General features: G+C 36.5%; 2 long non-coding RNA genes across 3 annotated transcripts in view; one reads left to right on the top strand and one right to left on the bottom strand.

Annotated features, from left to right (window-relative positions):
- The first annotated feature begins 124 nt into the window (after positions 1–124).
- LOC132070180 (uncharacterized) lies at positions 125–9,230 on the top strand. Its single transcript, XR_009417899.1, has 6 exons — positions 125–241; positions 3,442–3,513; positions 6,072–6,142; positions 6,633–6,814; positions 8,805–9,031; positions 9,146–9,230. It is a non-coding gene; the product is annotated as an uncharacterized LOC132070180 (long non-coding RNA).
- LOC132070181 (uncharacterized) overlaps positions 6,018–22,057 on the bottom strand; it is a 42,317-nt gene continuing 26,277 nt past the window's right edge. For both annotated transcript variants that reach the window (XR_009417901.1, XR_009417900.1), the window contains 2 exons: positions 20,601–20,648; positions 6,018–6,723 (listed from right to left, as the gene is read on the bottom strand). This is a non-coding gene — a long non-coding RNA (uncharacterized LOC132070181). The remainder of the gene's footprint in view (positions 6,724–20,600; positions 20,649–22,057) is intronic.

The following is a 22,057-nucleotide window of genomic DNA, read 5'->3' as shown; positions in this document are numbered from 1 at the left end:
ATGATTCTACTGCTCCCTGCTAGAGCTGCACTGACAAAATATAAGCAGAACAAGTTTTGAAAGGGAGAGGTAATTTTTTTTTTTTTTTTTTTTTTTTTTTTTTTTTTAGCCACTGCTACAGTGCAAAACACCAAGCTTTTGCCCTCAAAAAGCCTAGACCATCATGGCTACGAAAACTGCTGCTGCTCAGAGACCATGTAATTCTGGAGCTCCTTAAGGAAAAAAGAGTGCGATGCAACATGTAAGTAATCACATAGCAAATATTATGCATTTATATTATTATGATTTCCTCTGAATTGAAGTTTGGTGCTGCTAAAGAAACTGATTCCTAATTTTTTAAAACCAAGTTCTCAATGAAAATGAGCCAGATGACAAAACTTCAGATCGTAAAGCCATTCTATTAAGAAGGAGGAAATATAAATTATTTGTAGTATCTTTACTTTTTTGCTCTTTTATTAAAATTACTCTGAGCAAAATTTTTGAAAAGTATGCCTTTCAACTGAAAAAAATGATAGTACATATTTTCTATTTTTTTTTCCTGAAGGTTATGTGCCTGTGAAAAGAAAACTTTGCAGTAGAAGTAGCAGTGAAAAGAGTAAAGAAAAATGTAAAATTATGGTGCTGCTGATACCACTTCTCTGTACTTATATTTTGTATAGTTTTGCCCTAAAATAATTCTAGTTATTATTTTCCACCCATTTTTCCAACCCTAATATAAAAACAAGATGTAGAAAATAGTATGTCAATATTCTGTGATACAGTGTTTCTATGATGCATGGTATTTTCTAATATGAACAGGGCGCTACTTTCAGATATCATTCCCAAGATTTCATTAAGATTTTTAATGAAAGTGAAATTTTTACATCCCCTAATATCTAGTACTTGCTCTCAGGTTCCATACTTAATGCACATAGGCCCTGTTCTGCACAGACTGAAATGTATATTATTATGTGTAAGCACACTGAGAAGTTCTCTTTATTATTATGCTCTTGTGTTTCGGACTTACAAAGCTAACAGTGACATTACTCAATCATTATTCTCAGAATTACTTAAGACTGCACAAAGCTTAAACCTAATGTGATAGTCTTAGTTTACACCTTCTATCCATATGTCTTAAATAATGCACAATTACAATAATTTGTGGATCAGAATGGGTAAATATTTAACTGAGAATATTTAGAAGAATAATAGAACAATTTAGAAAAGCAATTGCTGTAGTGTAAAAATCCATGTGAGGGGAGGTGGCTATTGCATTCTTTAGCTGTAGCATCTGGGAGAGGATCATCAGTGTGTTTCCTCAGTGACTAGCCAAGCCAAAAAGTCACAGCAGGAACACAGCTGAGGACAGAAGGAAAAGAAAGGGATTTTGAGCCTCACCAAAAATAATATAAATCTTTTAGATCAAATTTCCATCCCAAACAAATTGGACTCATCAAAGTGGTGAATGTCTTATCTGCTGGTGAAGCAGATATAGAAACTGCAGATAAGCTGCAGTTTCTATAATCAACTCCTTTCTTCATGCAGTTCTCATTCTGAACACCTCCTCGTAGTGCCTGTCCTTCAGGTCCTTACAGGTCCTTCTCCTCAGAGAGTGCCATTAAATTGTTGGAGAATCTCCTCATACAGTAAGAAGTGACATGACCAGCATTTGTCATATAATCTGCTCTTTTGTTGCCAAGGGAAGGAGCATGTGCAATTGAATGTTTTCAGTTTATTGTATCTGCCTTTTCTTCCATACACATTATGTCTTTATGTTAGTGAGGTAAGGCTGAAGTAATATGTTTTGTTCTTCAAGCAAGGTGCAGTTACATTTCTGATGGCCCTTAGTTCTTGGGCAGTTTCATTCATTAGACTGAAAGTTCTGTCTGTAGAACTTTTCAGCATTTTTTCCCACTTCTTGCCTAGGTGCTCTTATGTCAGGAGTGGGAAGCTGTTGCTGACTGGATCCAGTCTAGAGACCTAGAAAGCACTTCTTGAGGAATCCTGGTTTTATGCCCTGGAGAATCCTGAGCCCCCAGATTTGTAAATTAAAAGTCTAGAGAAAATCAGTGTAAATAAGGGCTTATAATAACCTACATTGCTAAGATGACATCCCCCCCAGCTTCCTGTACTTTGAGTTTCCTATATGCAGCAGGCTTTGTGCTTGGATGTACTGGATTGCTTAGATCCAGTTGAGAGGTGGCAAAACCAAAGCAAGGCACATGCCTGGTGAAATGACACAGAAACTCATAGCTAGGGATGGTTAGAAAGCTGGAGGCTGTCTTCTGGCTCAGGCTTGCATTACTTTACAAATTACCTTGCTATGTGTTTTTAAGATTTATTTTACAACTGTGAGGATTAGAGGAATTTGTTGTAATGAAAACTGGCGTTGTGTCATTACTCTGTAACTTTTTAGTTAGATCATTTGGCTTGCCTGGGCTCTTGCATGTTTTTCTATTTCATCTGGAAAGTTCCTAGGTAAGTTAGACCAATTGGGGGGCACTAAGGTACGCCCACATGATTGTAATAATTGCACACCTACATATTGTTTTGGTATTCAGTGTTTGTACTGTATCTAGACATATAGCCAGTGGAAATTTGAATTTTTTTCCTACTTATTTTTCTAATTTGAGCCCTCCCTTGCCCCTGATGCTCATCCAGCCTTCTCATTTGTGTTATAGGTTCATCTAAGCCTCCCTTCAGGCCTCCCCTGTACATTTCTTATCACTTGAAGTTTAAAGTTTCAGTTTAATAACCTAGTAACTGTAGTTGGGCATCCTCCTTCATGTGTATTTTGCTTTCTGCTGTAGCCATTCAGTCTCTATTTTACCCTTACAAATACAGGATTTGGAATTCATTGCTTTGCAATTTTAGTCTGCTTGCAATGATGGCAGTTGTAATCTAGAAAGGACTGAAGTGGACAGCGTTTACTGTTGTACAATGAAAACAGAGTTTTGAATTTGCCAGAATAAATCTGGTCTAAGGATACTTCTATAGACTGTAAGGACTGAAAGAAGTACATGCTGGCTTAGGACATGCACATGCTTTATTAGATTTCCTATATACTTCCATGTGAAAAATAAAACTAGCTTTTTTTCTTTTACCTCCTGATTTTTCAAGAGCTAACCTTCAATTTATCTTTTTTTAAACAACTAAAATACTCAATATGGCAAAAAGACTAGTGGTGTAGTCATCAAAATGTTGGATTTCTATGTTTTGTTAGCATCTTATAGTATTGACTCCTACATATCTATGGGCCTGACTCATAATAATAAACATATCCCTGAGGATTTAATAAGGAGTTGGTATTAAACTTAGGTTCTGTGGTAAAGTTTTGCTTAAATGGTCCAACTGTAACTTCTAAACATTTTAATATTTTTGTGGATTTAATGGTTATGAAAAGTTCTGTCTTGGTATCTGTGAAAACTGAAGCCCACTCTTTTATTTGTGGATTAATTACAGCAGAACAGTGGCCAAGTGATCTCCACAGCAGCCATGAACTTCAATCTTGAACTGAAGAAGACTCATCGAATGGTGAGAAAAGAGCATGGTCATCATGACTTTTAATTTAGGGATGCTCTATTATTTTTTCCTGTTTAGCACTGATTCTTTTATTTAATAGGTATTGAAGTTAGTTTTTGTGGGGTAATTTCTCAGACCATAGCATAATTTTTCCTCCACACCCCATATTTCAGCTGTTAATTTTTCAAGCTTTGCTTTATTCCTTGCTGTCCTTAACTTCAAAAATAATTGTTAGTGATACACTGAATTCATTAGTTAATTTCTTTATTACTTTCTTTAGCCTTAGTCCTGTGCCTAACTCTGTTCAAATGAATACTTTTATCGATAGCACTACTTAGAAGAGTAAAGTTCAGGATATATGAAGCTGTTTGAAAGACTGAAGTTTAAATTTTACAGATGTGAATGCCTGCAATTAAATGGAATGCTGCTGAAATGACTGCAGGAGTGGGGGATCTGAAAGTGCTTTTAGTTAGTATTAGTTTGTTTGCTCTTTTGCATACAATTTGTTTCCTTTAAGACTGAAAGATGCAAGATGTTAATTTGCTTCTCAATTTTCCCAGTTTCTGGGAAGTTTTGAACTCTGAACTTCACAACATTTATAAAATTTTAGTAGTGTTCGTAATTCTGGGAGGAACAAAACATTATTTTGTTTAGCCATTTTGTGAAAAGGTGACTGAATATAGAGGAACTGTTTCTCTTTTTCCTTAATCAGGTCTTTAATCCTAGTCGTAAGAATCACTTGGTAATGATATTTATATATATGGGTTTATTAAGCATAGATCTTAAAATGAGGGGTTTCCTTTCTTTTAGAGATATAAATAAAGGATGGTAGCAGGGGCTTGCTTGTGTAAGAATGTAGTTCTTAACTGTTGTTGTTGTTGACTTCCTGATAATTTAGGTAGATGACAGTTTAAAATAATGGTGCACAGAATGATCCATAGCTCAGGAGATGGATCACAGTGACCAGAAGTTCTAAGAATGCTGAGAGATGCCCCAGACATTTTTGGTATCTCAACAAATCAATTTTTGTTTTCCTTTAGTAGCTGTATTGTAGAGTAAGGAGTAAAAGGGACAGAACCCTATGAGTGGCTTATGATTTCCACAGTTTATCCTCTTGGAATATGGAATATTTACCCTGTCTCAGCTGTTTACCAAACTGGGTTTGGAAGCACAAATGTGTTTAAATAGCCAAGAGAGATGCTGAGTCCTTTTTGCCAACATCTGAGCTACACCCTGTGTTAAGAATTACTTTAGTACTGTTATCAACCACTAAACTTGCTTGACCTCTGCCAAGGTTCTTTATCATTTCATGTTTTAAAAACAAGGTTTAATACTTAAACCAGAAAGAAGCAGCAGTTTTCAGGCACAGTGCATTGAGATGTAACCCAGAGGTCATTTATTTTTAATACAGATTCAACAATCGGTTCCTTTGTTCCTTCTCAGCCATTTTTTCTTTAGTTTTCTTTTAGAGAGCTGATTCTTGAATTAATTTTGAGCATTTAACTATCTGCATTCTCTTCATCTCTTAATCTTGCACTTAAGTAAAAATACTTGCATGAATGTGGGAGAGAAGAGTCTGAACCCACATTAGTCCCTTGCATCTTATATTGACTTTGCCTGTCTGGTAACCAATGGGCTGCATCCCAACCAGCACCAAAGTGTGAGTCTGTTTATAGGGTAAGGAGCTGAGGCTCAGTGTTGCATGTGTTTTTGATACTACAGACCTAATGAAAAATAACAATAGGATGTAAATTGATTTCCAGATTTAAGCCCTTGTTTAGTTGCTTACTTGAGCAGAGTTTAGTAACTCCAAATGCTTAAAGTTAAATGGTTTTAAGGTTTTTGTGAGGCATTTTTTGAATTGATGTAATTCTTTCACTTTGACAGAAGAAGAGGTAGGCCAATGTCAAACTGTTTTGACAGGCTTGTTTTCATTACCCTGCTTAGAATGTAACTTTGTTTCTTTTGTTCCATCCCCATTTGGCTGAATCACTTTCACTTCCCTCACTCTTCTAATACCTGTTGTGTCCTGCTAACCTTTCCTCTAATGTTCAGTTTTCCATTAACTTTTCCACACTGATTATTCTTTGTCTCTCTTCTTTTTTTTACTGGAGTTTTAGAGAAGTCATTATACTTCTTCAATGTCTTTCCTTTCTTCATCCTGGAATCCAGCAACATATAAACCCCTCTGATTTCAAGTTTGCCTTTTCAGTGAGAAATATGCAAGTTAAAAATGTAGTGCTATATCAATAGAAAAGGTAAACAGAGAATTGTGGATGCCATTTCTAGAAAAGGAACTGGGTTTTGCATATTATTAAAAACTATTCCCTAATTTTGGATACCAGGATCCAGGCAGTAAGATCAGGATTTTAAGGTGATGCTTTAAAAATCACTATGCTTATCCAAAAAAAAAAAAAAAAAAAACCCCAAAAAAACCCTAAAAAACCAAAAAACAACCAACTTAACAAGAAAAAAAAAAAACAAACACAAAAGTACAATTATACTGAATAGACTGATTAGACTTGATGCGGCTGTTTTATTGAGCTGTCTATCATTGAACTTTTTTTAAGCCTAAGGAAAGACAGTATGGAGTTGGAAGAGAAGCATGGATCTCCATGAAGGGCAGTCAGTTATAGTCATGGTAAGTTAAAAAAAATACTGTATTTCTGTTAAATTATCACCTTTATGAAGCAACCTGTATTCAGGGCCCTGTTCACATTGCAAAATGAATCCAGTTTTATTGAAAGTCTCTACATTCATTTATGCTATCACTGTGTAACAATTGTGTTTTGTTGTAACTGACTTTGTGGTGTAACTCCTGAATGAAAACAGTAAGTGACATAAAAATCATTATTATCACAGTGATTATGCTACAGTGTTTTCAAGCCTAGGTTCTGAGCAAAACAAGTTATATTACAGGGTTGTGTTATCTCCTAACAACTTTCAAATCCACTGCTTAATTTCAGCTGCATTTGATATAGAGGTAGAGGTCACAAAGTCAAGTTTCTGCAATTTGAATGAAATTTAGCAGCTGTGAGTAGAGAAGGGACTCAAATTAGTGCTCCTGGGGTAGAAAAAGCTGCAGCATGGACTCAGAAATTTTCTGTTCTCTTCAACCTGTTGCCTTGCAGGTCAGCATGCTTGGTTGGTCTGCCACTTGACATGTGTAGCTCAGAGCTGGCCACAATGTGAGCTGCTTCCTGTTCTCCTAAACATCAGAAGCTGGAATTTAGAGAAATCTGTTTAGAAGAGACTGGGAAAACAGCCAGGCTAGCTCAGTACAAGTGTGTTGGTGGTACCTGTAAGCATGCAGGTAGGTAACTACGCTTCATTATTTCTGCTAGTCATGAAAAAGCCTTGGTTTTGCCAGGGCCTTCTAGTCTTCCAAAACACTTGGGAATCATTCCATGATATGGTGCTTTCTATACCTGGATTAGAAAAATGTTTTTCTTGTCCATGTCAGAAAAGGGAACTGTTGAGACAGCTTCAGTATTTAATTTCTGTGGCTGTTTGTATGTTAGCTCTGAGCTATTTCTTAGGTTGTCAAAATTGTAAAACTGTGTTTTCAGCTCTCTCCAGAAACTGACTGTAATTTAGACTGCAGCTATGTGTCCCTGACCCATCCTACAACCTACTCTTTTGGAACAGTGCAGAAAATATGCATTGTATTCCAATATACTTCATTTGTGAAGAAAGATGTGGAGCTAGATACAGGGAGAGAAATCAGTATTAGGATCAGGCTTCATCAAGTCACCACACTGCATTGCAACTTGAGAAATGCAAAATCACAGCTGTGTGATTTTATCACCAAAATCATTCTGAAAGGTCTTGTCTGCCCATTCATCTGAGTCAGTGAGAAATGGGCAGATTACAATTGCCAGAGGTGCTGGGTCACTCACTGTACAGGCTCAGGTAGGCACACTAACTTGGCATATGTCTGATATTTTAAAATTTTCTGTGTTATGTTAGACAGGGGTCAAGATACAACACTCTTTAAACAAAATTTAGTGCTGTAGCATATTTAAAAGAGATTGAATTTCTCAGAATAACAAGCCTAAGAGTCATGCATGTGAAATGTAAAATTTGAAAGAAGTAACATGAGAGGAAACACTTCCAGTTCAGTATCATAAGGTAACTGTCTTCAAATGTCAAATTTTGTTTGCCCAGTTGAAAACCATCAACCTTGCAACAAGGAACAAAAGCTTGTGGTACTCTGTTCCATTTTCTGCTAATTTTCATGGGGTTTTTTCACAATATCAAAGCCAAGAAGAGAACAATTAGTCATCCAAAAAAACCCCTTGAACAAACTGCATTCAATTTTATGAAACTTTTGGGTTGTCAGATTCTCAAATCCTTTCGTTTGGTCCCAGCTTTTTTGTTTATTTGTTTTTAAGTATTGTTGTTTCTTCTGCAGAGCTATCTGTATTAAAGGAACGAAGAAATTTTTTTTGTATGTTTCTAGGATCTGTTTGTTCTTAAAACCTTTATCACCAGTAGTCTTGCCTAGTATCACCAGTTATATTTAACTTAATGGAACCTATGGCTATCTGACATTTAAATGGTTATAACATATAAACATATTGTAATTTATAACATTTTCCTTTTAAAGATCAACCTAGATGTGTTTTTAATAAGAAGAGTAAGGTCAAACAATGGATGTTAAGTTTTGTGTGAACAGCAAAGTGGTGGTGTGTTGTTTAACTATGTTTAACAAGTTGTGTGCTTCCTGTGTTTTAAATGGTGTTCACAAAGTCCTTAAACTTAATGAAGTTTTTCATAAGGATTTTTTTGTTTTAAAAATATACCACTTTTTGGTCTAAAAATTACTAATTCTAAACTGCTTTTCATTATGTATTTTTGAAGACTTCAGTCCTGGATGCTACTGTATGTGGTCAGATACTTTCACAGTCATGAAGACCTCAATAAATTCACAGACCTATGCTGCATCCCTAAAATGGATGTTGTGGGACAGACTTTAAGAAGGTTGAAGTACTAAAAAGTGACTTGCACAACAAACCAAGGAAACTAGCATAAATAATTTCTAGAAAGTGATAATTAAAAAATTATATTTCAATTAATATCAGTAAAAGCTTCCATAATGTGCTGTCACTACATGTAAAATTCATAAGCAATTTTAAGCCAACATTCTTTAAAGAAGGAGCTAAAATTCCTATTAAAAATATGCAACTTAAAGATGTATGGAACTCCTTTATTATGTGCTAAATGCTGTAATAAAACAGGCTATCAGTAGGTTTTGCTGCATGTTACTAATTTTATTTCTTTTAATCTTGGTATTTTTGCAGGTGTGTGGAAGAACAGGTCCTGTTCTCGCTGTTGTTACTCCCACATAGGCAGACTCTGTAATTGATTATGTGTGGGTAGGGCCCTATTGAAATTCAGGAGATTCTGCAGTAGTGTGGGGTTCTTTTTGTGAGAGTTCAGTTGCAAGATCAGGACCCTACTGTGACTCCTTACTGTGCATTCTGTCACTGTCTCATTGGTTGTACTGGAACCTGCCTGTTGGGATAATGTAAGTCCTGCTTCTCCCCCACTTGTACTTTAGATGTGAATTAACCATAAAACATTTCTAATTAGAAAATTAGTATAATTTACATACATTCTTTTAATTATGTTTTTTTGGCAGTACCAAATACTATTTCCTCAAAACTTCTTAATGGCACTGAGGCTTTGTGGATAGTTGGTCACATGATGAGAAAATTCAGCTGTAAGTACATTAAAATGATTGACTTTTTCAATAGTTAGTCTTTACTGATGCTGGCAAACTAATAGTGATAAAAATGTGAATCAAGAGGTTTGACTTATGTCAAATTACTTCAGTTCTTTTTAGAAAATATATACAGTATACCCATTAAGGATCTTATTATTCTTAGGTAATTCACCATGGGACCCTGAAGTTCTTCCCTACTGCAGTTTGGTAGGGAGTTGAGAGTTGTTTGTTCTCTTTATTTTCAGAATGGTGTGTCTCTGACTTGCTCTGTGTTTTGATGGATAAACTTTTTGAAATTTATTGATCTATAAAACTTGTTTATACCACTAATATTTGTATAGATATTGCAAACTGATTTACTAACGTAATTGTCTTGCTGGGTTGAATACTGAAATGTTAATAAATATACACTTATAATTGTGTCAGTGTACCTTGGTTAAATTAAACTGAGCTGGCATTATGAGTGAATTTGATCATACATGCTGATTAGCTATAGTCTTAGGCAGGGACTACATATTACCCATATCATATGTCAGTGGATTCACCCAAAAATAGCTATAAATATCTATGCTTGGGTTAAGGAGGAAGTTCTTTTCCTGTAGTTATGGGTACAGCCATGGCTTTGACTCCTGTTTTTATATACAAATGAGCAAAGACTACATGTAGGTGCTTTCCCTGTATAACAAAAGGGGCATTGTAAACTCTGTGCCCTTTTTTATGATGTTGTATTTCCTTTCTGGTATTTAAATTCAAGGATGTTTTCAGCTGTGTCTTAATCCAAAAAAAAAAAGGGAAGACCTGGAAATGTTACTGAATTTGTGGATAATTACCAAGGGGCTGTAAAGGTCTGGAGGAATTGTGTGTAGGGACAATTAGAGATTCTTTCTCATGAAGCAAGGACACAGATAATAATTGATGAGTAAAGGTTAAGGAGCACAGGATTATTTTTATTGCTTGGCACAAGAGCAGCATGAAATGAAAGTAATTTGAAGAAAGAGCAAGACCAAAAGAGAAATAGCTACTGGTATTTTTCATTGCACTGAATATATGATTGATTTAAGCTTAGGATTTTCAGTAAATGCTTTTCTTGAAGTTTTTTGTTTTCTTCTACTGGAGAGGAGTAGAAGAACTTCGAAGTGTTAAAGAAGACTCAGTGACTACTTGTGAATTACAGTGTGAGTTGGGGATTCAAGATGACAGTTACAATTAAGAAGAGAAGACAATGGGTTGCTATATAAAATTAGTGCCAAGCAGAAGCCTTAATTTCTTGTTCAAACACAAAACTTAATGATTTTGAAATGTATCACCTTCAACAGCACTCAAACCACAATTTTATTATGTTAATTACAGGATGGGTATTTTCAGAGTTCTCATTTAAAAGCTTGAACATTTATTCTTTTGAGATTTTTCAATATAAAATGAAATTGAGATTTTTCAATATGAAGCGAAATCATGATTTCATTTCAGAAACTGAAATGTTTCAGAACACTGAATGTTTAATTTTGCATAAAAAATCCTGAACAGTGTATTTTCTTTTTAAAATGTGTAGACCTAAATGTTTGCCATTCTCACCTTTTAATCCTACTGGCCATATATATATTTTACTTGCAGTAAGTTGGGTGAAAGAAAGGAAAGCAGAATTAGATTAGGTGATTGCAAAAAAACCCTAAACACAGCCTTCTAGCTGAGCCTCTAGACCAGAAGTGCCTCAGAACAGATCTAATTTCAGAGGAGGAAGGGAAGGAAAGTGACATGCCAGTGAGTGGGTATGGGGAATCCTCTGCATGTGTCATCTCTCAGTTTTTCGCTCATCACCACTGAGAGGCAGATCACCAGGGTGTGACTGCTTCCCCTTCCTGTGATTGCAACTTCCCAGTACTTTGAGGGAGATAATGTGGGGCATAGCTCTGTTCTGCCTGCAGCAGCACTGCTACCAATGTTTGGAAGAGAAGAAACTCTGAATTATCTCCTGCTGTAACCAGCTCTCCAATACTCACTGCTGCTTAGCCCTGCTGTTAAGTACCTGATCTGATGGTCTCTTTCATTTAACTCATGCCATGATGCTATAAATGACTGAAACGAGGACCAAAGCAAGGAAATGGATATCAAGAGAAGGAGATGATGTTTTGGAATATAGGGAGTGGGCATTTGCTGCACAGCTACACTTTGTCCCCTCTTGAGAATACCTCAAGAGCTGGAATACCAAACCACAGCAACAGAGTAAGTTTCCTTCTTTGCATTGAGAAGGAAGAGCAAAGGAATGTGCCTGAATATTCAGCATGTTAATTGTAAGTCTTTGAGATCTCTTCCCCTGCTATTGTTTGCACTCTGCTTGTATGGTGACTGTCCTGAATGTAGCATGTCTTTATTTGTATCGAATGAGGCACTCCTCACATTGTAACATCAGGAACATTGTTTTTCTTCAGCCCTTGAAAGTCAAAACATGGTAGCATAGATAGCTGTAACAAGTTCATAATAAAAGTGACATGAAAGAATTTTCTTATTTCGCAGTATTTTTAGGAAAAACAATGTTTTATGTGTTTGAAATACCTTTTCTTTTTCAATCCTAAGCAGAATTAATGCATGAAAATTTTCTTCAGCAATGCCCTCAGTTCCTTATTTGCAGTTAGAACTATTACTCTTTTGTTAGTTTTTTTTAATCTAGGTTGATGCCTTCACAAAACTTCTCTGAACCCATTATGAATGACACCATCATGCTGTCATTTGTTTTATCATAAAATCTAGTGTAAACCCTGTATTTTAGGAATCTTTTTCCCATCCATAAAGGATGATCATTCTTCTCTGTCAGCAGGTTTTTCATCGATCAAGACTTTATTAGAAAATCTTTTACTTTGCCTTGACAAAATGCAGCCTTGCCTTGCTCATTAGCTGTCAGAGTGCTGCTCTACTGTAAATACCATTTTCCAAACCTACTCCTTTGCTGTTTTCAATTTCCTGCTTCATTTTAGAGCAATAAATATAAGCTATCTGTCTTTATTTTCAAGGCTCATCAGGACTACTTCTACCTGATACCTCTCCTTCAGTACCAAGAGGTTGACTCTGGTTTTGATCAACATATGACACCTACTTCATTCAGTCATTGAATTTTCAGACCACACTGAATATTTTCACCTCAGCTGCCTCTCATGTACTCATTGACTTCTTCATAAATAGAAGTGTTCATTATCTTCCCTCTAATTTTTTCTTGAAAGTTTTATGCACTGTGAAGCTTTAAGCAATCCAACTAGACAACAGTTATACTGTGGGTACATAGGTGCTAATGCCTATCACAGTAGTACTGTGTCATTGCATTTGGACTCTGCCATAACCCCTCTGTTGCCACTTTATGTAGAATTTAAGTATATCTATATTTTGTTGTGTGTTTATTCATGGCCCAGTTAATACAAAATGGCCCATGGTGAGACCTTCCAAGATCTATGGTATTACAAATAAATAATAATGAATATTCACTGGATGCTGCAGCATAGCTGTTGGATTCTGTTGTGCCTAATGCCATGTCAGAATTTAATGCAGAAAGAAGGTGCCCTAATCAGAGGCCTCACAAAAGGAAAATAAGTGAGTTGCAGCCAATAGAAAAAATGCTAGCCCCAGAGGCCTTCTCAGCTGTCAAACTCAAGTCTGTATCTACTGCCATTGTGTCCTGAAAGCTTCCCTCTCCCTCTCCCTCTCCCTCTCCCTCTCCCTCTCCCTCTCCCTCTCCCTCTCCCTCTCCCTCTCCCTCTCCCTCTCCCTCTCCCTCTCCCTCTCCCTCTCCTCCCTTCTCGTATAAGGAAGTAAATGCAACTATCACAATGGTCTGCAGTGTATGCAGAAGGTCTTCTTACTTTTGTAGCAAACTTAATTTCATTCCTGACACAGCATCTCTTGGTACAGAAGTCTTTAATAACCATAATTGTGCCATTCATCAGTCCTTTTGTCAAGTGCCATTTGGTCTCTGTTGGGAAGGAACCTACACTGGTTTTTATTTGGTATCTTGCTTTGTCCCTATCTCATGATGCTCCGCTTCCACTGTGCTTCAAAAGTAATGAGCCTTCAGAGAAGTGGTAAGGATTAATAAATTTGGAATTCCCCAGGCATGTCACCCTCTTTCTGTAAGTGGGTCTGCATGTAACTCCTTCTTTTAAAAGCACCCTGAAATGTCAGTGTTTAGATTGTACAGAGATGATGGAGTGTTGAGTGCCTGGCTGATTACGGAGATGGTAGATTGGACTGTGTGGACAAATAGTGCAGTACGTACCAAAGAAAATATAGTCCAATAGACTAATTTTATCAGAATAAGCCACAAATTGTAGTTCTATATGGTTCTATGGCTGAGTAGGAGAACTTTAGTAAGAGCTCTGGGCTAGTTGGAGAGATGGAGGTGAAATTGCTGTGAAATGCTGTGGGAGCCTGGGGAGTCTGTACAACCCAAAAGCTTGATCCTAGCAACAGTTCTTGGTTATATGTGTATAGACTGGATAAACTGAATGTTAGGCCTCATTAGGCCATCATGCACAGGCTGCTATTTAGATATCATTGAGCACTAATTTTTGAGCAAACAAGATAGAGAATCCAGAAGGAGAAAGACAGCCCTTGATTTAGTCTAGATCAACATGCAGCAAGTGACAGTGGAAGAACCATTCAGTAGCGAGATATCATACTCAAGTTTGTCATACTTGTCAGAGAAAAAAAGCTTAAAATAAAAATTTTTAAAAGTCCAGTCTTGTTTAAAAAAAATTGTATACTAATGAAGACAGTTTAAATAAATATTCAAAATACACAGAGGCTTTGTTTTCTGATTCTAACCCAATTAAATAAGCCTTTTCCAACACAATTCAGCAGTAAAAGAAGCTACTAGAAATAGAGATTTTTTTAAAAAGCAAAATCCAAGCAAGCAAAGCAGAAAAGAGCACAGTTCTGGCAAGTGTAGACCTAGTATGAGGCAGAACAAAAAGATTTTGAAATGCAATGGACTAAAATTCTAAAAGCCAAACCCCACATATTTCTAGTGTAAATTTTGCTAGATGAGAGGTGAGGTTAATAGATAGTTGTGGTTAAGGAGAAAGACAAAGCCATTACAAAAAGAAATTGAAAGAAATGGAACTCATTGTGCTGGCAAGGTTTATGACAGGATGATTAGGGACATCCCCAAATAGGAGTTGTTTTTATAGGGAGTAGTTCAGATTTGATATCTCAATAAAAGGTTTTTAAACAAATTGATTGAATACACATTAATAAATTGCCCAATAACATGCTGTTCATTCAGTAGCCCTAGAACAATTCAGAAATTAAATTGGTGAGCAAACCACGAACTGTGTTGTATAATCTGGTATTTAAATTAGCCTTGATAACAGAGGAATGGAAAGTAACACATGTGACCCTAGTTTTGAAAAGGGTTTTAGGGATGGTCATGGACTAATGGACTAAAAAGTGAGGCTACCATGACAGACAAAATGCCAGTGATTGTGATGAAGCATACTGTTTATAGGAACATAGATAGGTGTAATAGCAACCATCATGCCTTTTGTACAAGTAGTTTTGTCTTAGAGTTTTGCTAGTTATTTGAAAGAGTAATTTCCAGATGCACAGGAAAAAGTGACCCAAAAGTTTTTAAAAGTTCTGTAACTGAAGACTGTTAACAAAATGAAGTAGGGAATCACTTAAAATTCTTTGTGGATTAGTAAAGGGTCAGAAGATAAGGAACAGTACAGAGACTAATGGGCAGTTTTAACATTACCCCCTCATGGAGGTTTGTACTGGCACCTTTGCTGGTCCACCTGTTCCTAAACAGTCTGGAAAAGCGCAATTGTAAATATTACAGATGATAAAAGGAAAATATTCACAGTTGGAGGCAGACCTAATGCTGACCCTGAAGAGCTGCAGAAGGATCTCACAGCAGGACCTGTGGTGATCCAGGAGCTGTGTCTGTCACAGTGGCCAGATATCGCTGACCCCACTGTTTAGCTGAATCCATCATCAGAGAGAGTCAGTGGCTGTTGGATTACAGCAGGCATCAGCCCATAAACCATGAGCTCAGCAGGCTGTGACCAGTCCTGCCACTTAGGAAGGCAGGGACTTGTAGCTGTTCGTTTTAACAGCAGGGGCTGCAAAATGAAGAGAAGATTCTTTCTCCCTGTTTTCTCAGAATTTTATAACCCCAACGAGCTTAAAGTACGTGATTTGAACTCTGAGTTCCTGCCTGCTGTAGGGCTGGAATATCACTGTTAAAGTGATAGGTAATGTCTTGCTGCTGCTCTGAGAAGCCAGGGCTCTCAAGCCATTTTACCGGTGTTTGCATGGATTTTTAGCAGCTTCTATTAATTTCTTAAAATTGTATCTGGATCTGTAAATAAGTTTGTTGTCCTCATTGATTGATGATAAATTTTTGCACATGAATCAAGCATATACTATTCCCATTTTCTTAACTCTGTAGACGTTTTTTTATTGTTCCTTTTTCTAGCTGTAGCAGTATTATGGATGTGCAGATCAGTTTTGCTTCTACTGTTCACTAACCTGTGGGCAATGGCAAATGCCAGTTGGCTGCTACTTCAGAAGCTAAATGCAGTTGCAGGCCCTAAAATTATTTCCAGGGAAAATCAGATAAAAAAGCAGAAATATTTCATGCAGCAACCAGAAGGTCTGGAGGGAGGGATGGAATAGAAGATATCATTGTACCTTTGCAACAGCTGGAATGGTTTCCAAGCTGTTGTCTGCAAATCCCTACTGGACTCCAAGGCTATGGTGAATTGAACATCTGTTTGGCTAAACCATAACTGTGCTTTAAATAGTGTTTCCAATTAAAAGTTTGATCAGATGGGTGTGTGGTGGCTTTTGAAACTTGCTGAAGGCTGATAATGATCTGTTGCTCAAAACAAAGTGGAAACTGATATTCTGGAGTGTATGAAAAAGTAGAGAGTACTCCCTACCTTCTCAGTTTTAGGAATGTTGCGTTCTCTTCACAAGAAGCAAAAGGTGCCCAGAAAGGAGCCAGGAAAAGCAGTCTGGCAGCATTAATCCTTCTATCCCCATCATGCCTCCCCCAGTAACAGAAGTATGGGGTTCTGAATCATTGTATTGTTTTTGAGTATCCCTGAAATTCTTCAGTGGTCCTGCTTTTCATATATATTCCCAACTAGTAGATTTCATTTTCTGGTAAGTATGATTTTTCAAATCTTGGGTCCTCATCTGACAAAAATAAACTTGTCAACTCCTCTACTACAATATATATCTTTCTTTGAATTAAAGCCTGATTTCTCATTGCCAGAAAAACAGATTTTAGAATTTTACATTCTGCCATTATTAATGGGCATAAACTTTCCTTACAATTATTAGCATGTCTTATTACCCATTTGTTACTTTTTCAAAATCCCAATTGTATTTGACCAACTTCTTTTATTTCCCTGAATGTTAAAATTAACATTGTAAAAAGCTTCTTTGCCCTCATATCATGTGTCTTATTACTTTTTTCTTACTATTGAAAATTTTCCAGCATCATAAAATATTTATATTCTCAGTGCTTTTAGTTGCCCTTGACAGAGTTTACTTCCCATTGTCCTGAGTACCATACAAGCACATCCATAAGTAATTTGCAGAGATGTTAGCTTTTCCAACCTTCCATGCATATTTTTGTTAGGAATTGTGGTGGTGTCAAATTGGAGGTACACTTAGCTATAAGCTGTATCCAAGTAGTATAAATATGTTTATCTTAAAAAAATATCTAAAAGAAATAATTTGTCTGATCTACAATCACTGCAATGTATTGTATGAAATTTAAACAAGATACTAGAAACAAATACTACCAATAACTTTTTTAAAAAGATGAAGCAAGTTGACAGGTGCTCTGTTTAACCTTTTTATGTTCTGTTTTTCTTACTCATGTCTTTCGATACAAATGTGGAAATAAGGAGGGCTGTGCTTGTTTTTATATTATCTTGCTAAATACCTGTTGCTAGCTTACATGATTCTGCTGTTGTCTTTGGTCAGGCTTGAAGTGCAAGCTGAATATGAGATTGAGTGGAATCTTAGCCTTGTATCAGAAAGCAACTTGTAAGGAAGGAGAGAGTGACTTCTGCTATACTGTGGGAAAAGGTGGTTTCCTGAATTTACCTGTGAGCAACAGGAGAGAGGAATTTATGACTCCAGGCAAGGCATATGGGTATAGAAGCAGTGATGGGGTGTATTGTTAGGTCTGAGGATAAGTGCATAAGAATGAAGAATTTGGAACAGGTATCAGAGAAAGGGTTTCAATAAGAGTTGGAGAGATCACAGTTGGATAAACACTCTGGGGTCAGGTGAAAGCCACGTTACTAGAGAACATGGCTACAGCTCTCTGTCTGACTCTAGCTCACGCCACACTTGTCCTAGCTACACCCTTATCTGTCTTCTGGAATCTCAGCTTCTTCTCTAGTTTCTGCTCATGACCCTTTTAAGTGGAAAACCTACTTTCCTGCTTACTCCAGGAACAAGTACATGCAAAGGTACAAATGGTCCTATAAATCTTTTACATCTAAAGTTTGTCTTCTGTCTCACTATGCTTTCTTCAGCCTCCTATCTGCGGAGTTCTGCACTGCAGATGCAGATGGACAAAGGAATCACAAAATAGAATTATGTAGATTGGAAAAGGTCCTTAAGATCATCAAGTCAACTATAAACCTAACAGTAAAAGTCCACCACTAAACTGTGTCCCCAAGTGCTGTATTCACATGTCTTTTAAATGCCCTGGACAGCCTGCTCTAGTGCTTAACAACCCTCTCAGTGAAGAAATGTTTACTAATATCCAATCTAAACCTTCTCTGGAACAACTTGAGGCCATTTCCTGTTACCCTGTCACTGGTTACTACCTGGAAGAAGAGACTGACCCCCAGCTGGCTCCACTCTCCTTTCAGGCAGTTGTACAGAGTGATAAGGTCTCCCCTGAACCTCCTTTTCTCTAGACTAAACAACCTCAGCTCCCTCAGCTGCTCCTCGTAGGACTTGAGACCCAGACCCTTCCCCAGCTCCATTGCCCTTCTCTGATGCTCCAGCACATCCATGTCCTTGTAGCAAGGAGCACAGTACTGGCAGCATGGTCTCACCAGTGAATACAAAAGGATTCAAATGAGCTGCTGTGGAAAGCGGCTGCACAATGGTAATTCTTCTCCTTTACAATGGACAGTTGGCATCTTCTCCAAGTGGGACAAGTCCCATCATTCGAAATCTGCTGATTAATTTATTCCTTTCCCCCCTTCCTATGTAACTCATAAGAATGTGATGGAGTTTTTCCACATGATGAGTTATGACTTTTAGATAATGTTTGTCTTACTAAGTGACAGGAAAAAAGTCTTGGATTTCTAAAGCCTGGTCTCTTTGATTTGCATTTTTCTGAGATCTATGATCTTTCTAACAATAAATTAATCCAGTGGATTATTACACCTACTGGTGTTAAATTGAAGTTTATGGACAGTGGGATTACTTTCCATAACTATTATTTTGCAAATCCCTAAAAAGTTGTTTATGAAGACTAGAGTCTGCAGAAAGACTGAAAGCAATGTCATAGAACACCCCCTTAAATGAAAAGGTTTTTTTAAATGCAGTGGGTTTTTTTTGGCTCTGATCTTTTCATAAGCCTTCAGCTTTTATTTAACAGTTTTTCTTCTCAATATTGATTATGATTGCACACTTATGTCTATGACTAAATTTAGCTAACAAGATACAGGACTTCTGCTCAAGCTTGGAACTCAGTAATTAATAATCCTGTCAGCACATGACTATACAAATAGATTATGTACCAAGATCACCATAACAATAGTAAAAAAAAGCACTTTTGGAGTGGGGGGTGTTGGTTGGTTTGTTTTTTTTGATAACAGGGTACGTTATTTTAAAAGGAAATTATTTTTTCTCTCTTGATTGGATACTGAATATAGAGATTATTCTTTTAGTTAGTCAACATTGGTCCCTAAAAATTAGCTTTACTTTTACTGTTTGTCATATGTCATTTTATCTTTAAAGACTGTCGGAGTTCATGATTCCTGAGAAGTAACACCTTGAAGTTCTGGCACTGTCTTCTACAAAGTAACTTACACTGAGCTGGCTTCCTGTTACTGTGTCAATGAAACATCAAATGTTGATACTATGTGTGAAACAACATTTGATATTATGGCTATTAAGCTGCTTGAAAAAATACTATACAGATGGATTTTGTGTGGCATTTAAAAATCTATATCATGGATGCAGGTAATAAATGTTGTTTATTAATTGTTACAGGATAGAAAATACTTATATTTGTGTACAAGATGGTAGTCCTAGCTCTCACTATTTTTATCTCCTAAATATCTAATAATAAGGTGGTTATAAATATTTAAAGATATTAATCATTTAATTTGTTGAAGCATTGTGTGCATAATTTAGAATGGCACTAAAGGAGGGAAATGGACATGCCCTTCTCATAACAGCTACACATGAGAAGAAGGTAGCAGAGATAATGATAGCATTCAAATTTATAGAAATTGTTATGTTTTGCTGTATGAGCATAGCCCTTTACAGAATGATGATCTCATCCAAAGGTTGCAGTTATCTAAATAGATTCATTGCTGAACTTTATTCCAGTGTTTTTATATCTTTGCTGGAAGTAAGAGAATACAAACACTTGAAATTTAAGTTATTGATCTTCATCCATGCTACAACTTTCAGAATTTGGTATTTAACCCCACAACTGGATCTATAGCTCTTTTAAATTCTGGAATTCCAGAAAGTGTGCAGGTGAGCAGGAAAAAGCAAAGGAAGAAACTGAAACGGGGAGAAGGAACTCATTCTCCTTTACAAAAGGAAAGATGAAAAAAACTTAAAGAGTGTAGGAGAAATAATAGGATGAAAGAGAGGAGTCAGGTGAGGATTTCCAGTAATATTTTTTATATAGTGCTCAGATATGTTATGCTTTGTGCTACATGGAAAACATAGTGAGACTTCAGCTTTCTAACTGCTGTTCTGAGCTGTACTTTACTCCCTGTGCATTTTTATTTTAGCACAGTCACTTCTAAGGAAGGCTTTAAATTGACTTTCAGGGCTGACCTGAATCACAAAATTCATGCTGAAATGATGACTACTTCAATGTTTGTCTTACCAAGTTAGTCTTAAAAAACCCACTTATAGACATGAAAAAAATCAAAACCATTTAAAAAATATATGTTTCTGTTAATTCTAGTCACTGGTATTTGGGAAAAGGCAAAAGCAGGCATGCAGTAACAGTAAAGAGTGTCAGAATTTCTGTGTAAAACCTAATTGTAATAATACTGAAATTGAAAAGAAAACCTGCTTATTAGCTGTTACTCAGCAGGATTAAGCAAAGTTAGTCAATACATAACCAAATGTAGCTGTAGAACAATGGGTTACTTACATTGGCACTCATTACAGGTTAGACACCAGTGTGGATTTCATCCATAGGCTGTAAGAAAACAAAAGAAATTAGGAAATTGCAAAAAAAAGTTTCATTCAGTAATCTGTTCATGGCTGTGCTTGGTTTCTGCATGATTCACATAAGTATATATAGTACTATGGCAAGAGTATATGTTTAGGAAAATCTTATACTTTTTAAACTAAGCAATTAACAAATATTCATAGTGACTATAACTGGTCTTCATTAATTACCATGCAAAAAACCATTTAACTACCGAGATAAGGATCTCCCATTTTTGTACATTCACTCAATGGTAAGCATAAACATTTTAACTGTTCACCTGAGCAACACTTCAGTGTAACTGAGCCCTGAGTTGATGTATGACAGAATAACACCCCCTCTAAAAGGGGACAGAGAGAGAAAATGGGTGGGGCAGGGAGAGGCCTTATGGTGACACTTCACAATTAATTTTGGAATGGTAACATCTACCTTTTGGAATGTAGTGTATTAATTTCTGCTGATAGAGATAGGTCAGCATAAGAACTATGCTATAAATTGCTGTGTGATAGGGTTCCTGTTCCTATGCTATGTCTGTGTCACTGGGCAGCAGTTTTTAAGGGCACCCAGTAAAGATATGAATACAGAAAAACTAACATAACTGTACTCTTCATTCTAAAAAAAAAAAGGAAATTAAATGCAGATAAAATTTTAGAAGTTCTAAATTAGAGACTTTTTGGTCTATTTTATGGTTAAGCCCTTGCTGTTATGTTGTTTTGCATTAATGTTGCATTATTTAATGTTTTGTGATTCTAAAATGGTTTAAGTCATATAAAATGTTCAGTGCAAAAACCCATTTCAAGTATATTTAGATTCTATTTAATTGCATTGTAACTGGCAACTCTGTGTTGTCCTCATGTAATAGGCAGTATCAAGATGACTGTATTCTGAAATGGTTATTAGTGGAAGACCACTCCAGTCCCAGGACTATGTCTCTCAGACTTTCCATATGAACAAGGAAGTGCCAACGGTGAGCTGTGCCTTTGGTGTCTTCCAGCCCCCAGATCACTGCCCAGGAGGAAAGCTCACTTTCACATCCCCTTCTCTGATTATTTATGCTTTGGTACTGCTGTTCTGTAAGCACACAGTCTTGGCTTTGCATCTGGCCTGGCAAGCTGGAGAAGGTGGTGTGAAGAGGTTGTTTCCAGAGACCAGTTCCACACTGAAGTTTCCCGTGCAGACTAGGCTGTATACCAACTTTAAAACCAGCCCTTCACCCATGACTCTTTAATTTAATTATAGTTAGTTTAAAATAACCATTATAATATGTCTCCATGACCATGACATTGGATTTCAGCATTTTTTCCCAGCAGTATTTACTGCATTTAGTAACAAATTACTGAACTATCAGCTGTGCTATTTTAAGTATCAGTTAAATGTGATATTTAATTAATTGTGTC

This window comes from Ammospiza nelsoni, chromosome 2 (assembly GCF_027579445.1).
Source record: "Ammospiza nelsoni isolate bAmmNel1 chromosome 2, bAmmNel1.pri, whole genome shotgun sequence".
Lineage (NCBI taxonomy): Eukaryota > Metazoa > Chordata > Aves > Passeriformes > Passerellidae > Ammospiza > Ammospiza nelsoni.
Note: the sequence above shows the minus strand (reverse complement) of the source record. Positions and strands in the feature narration are given on the sequence as shown.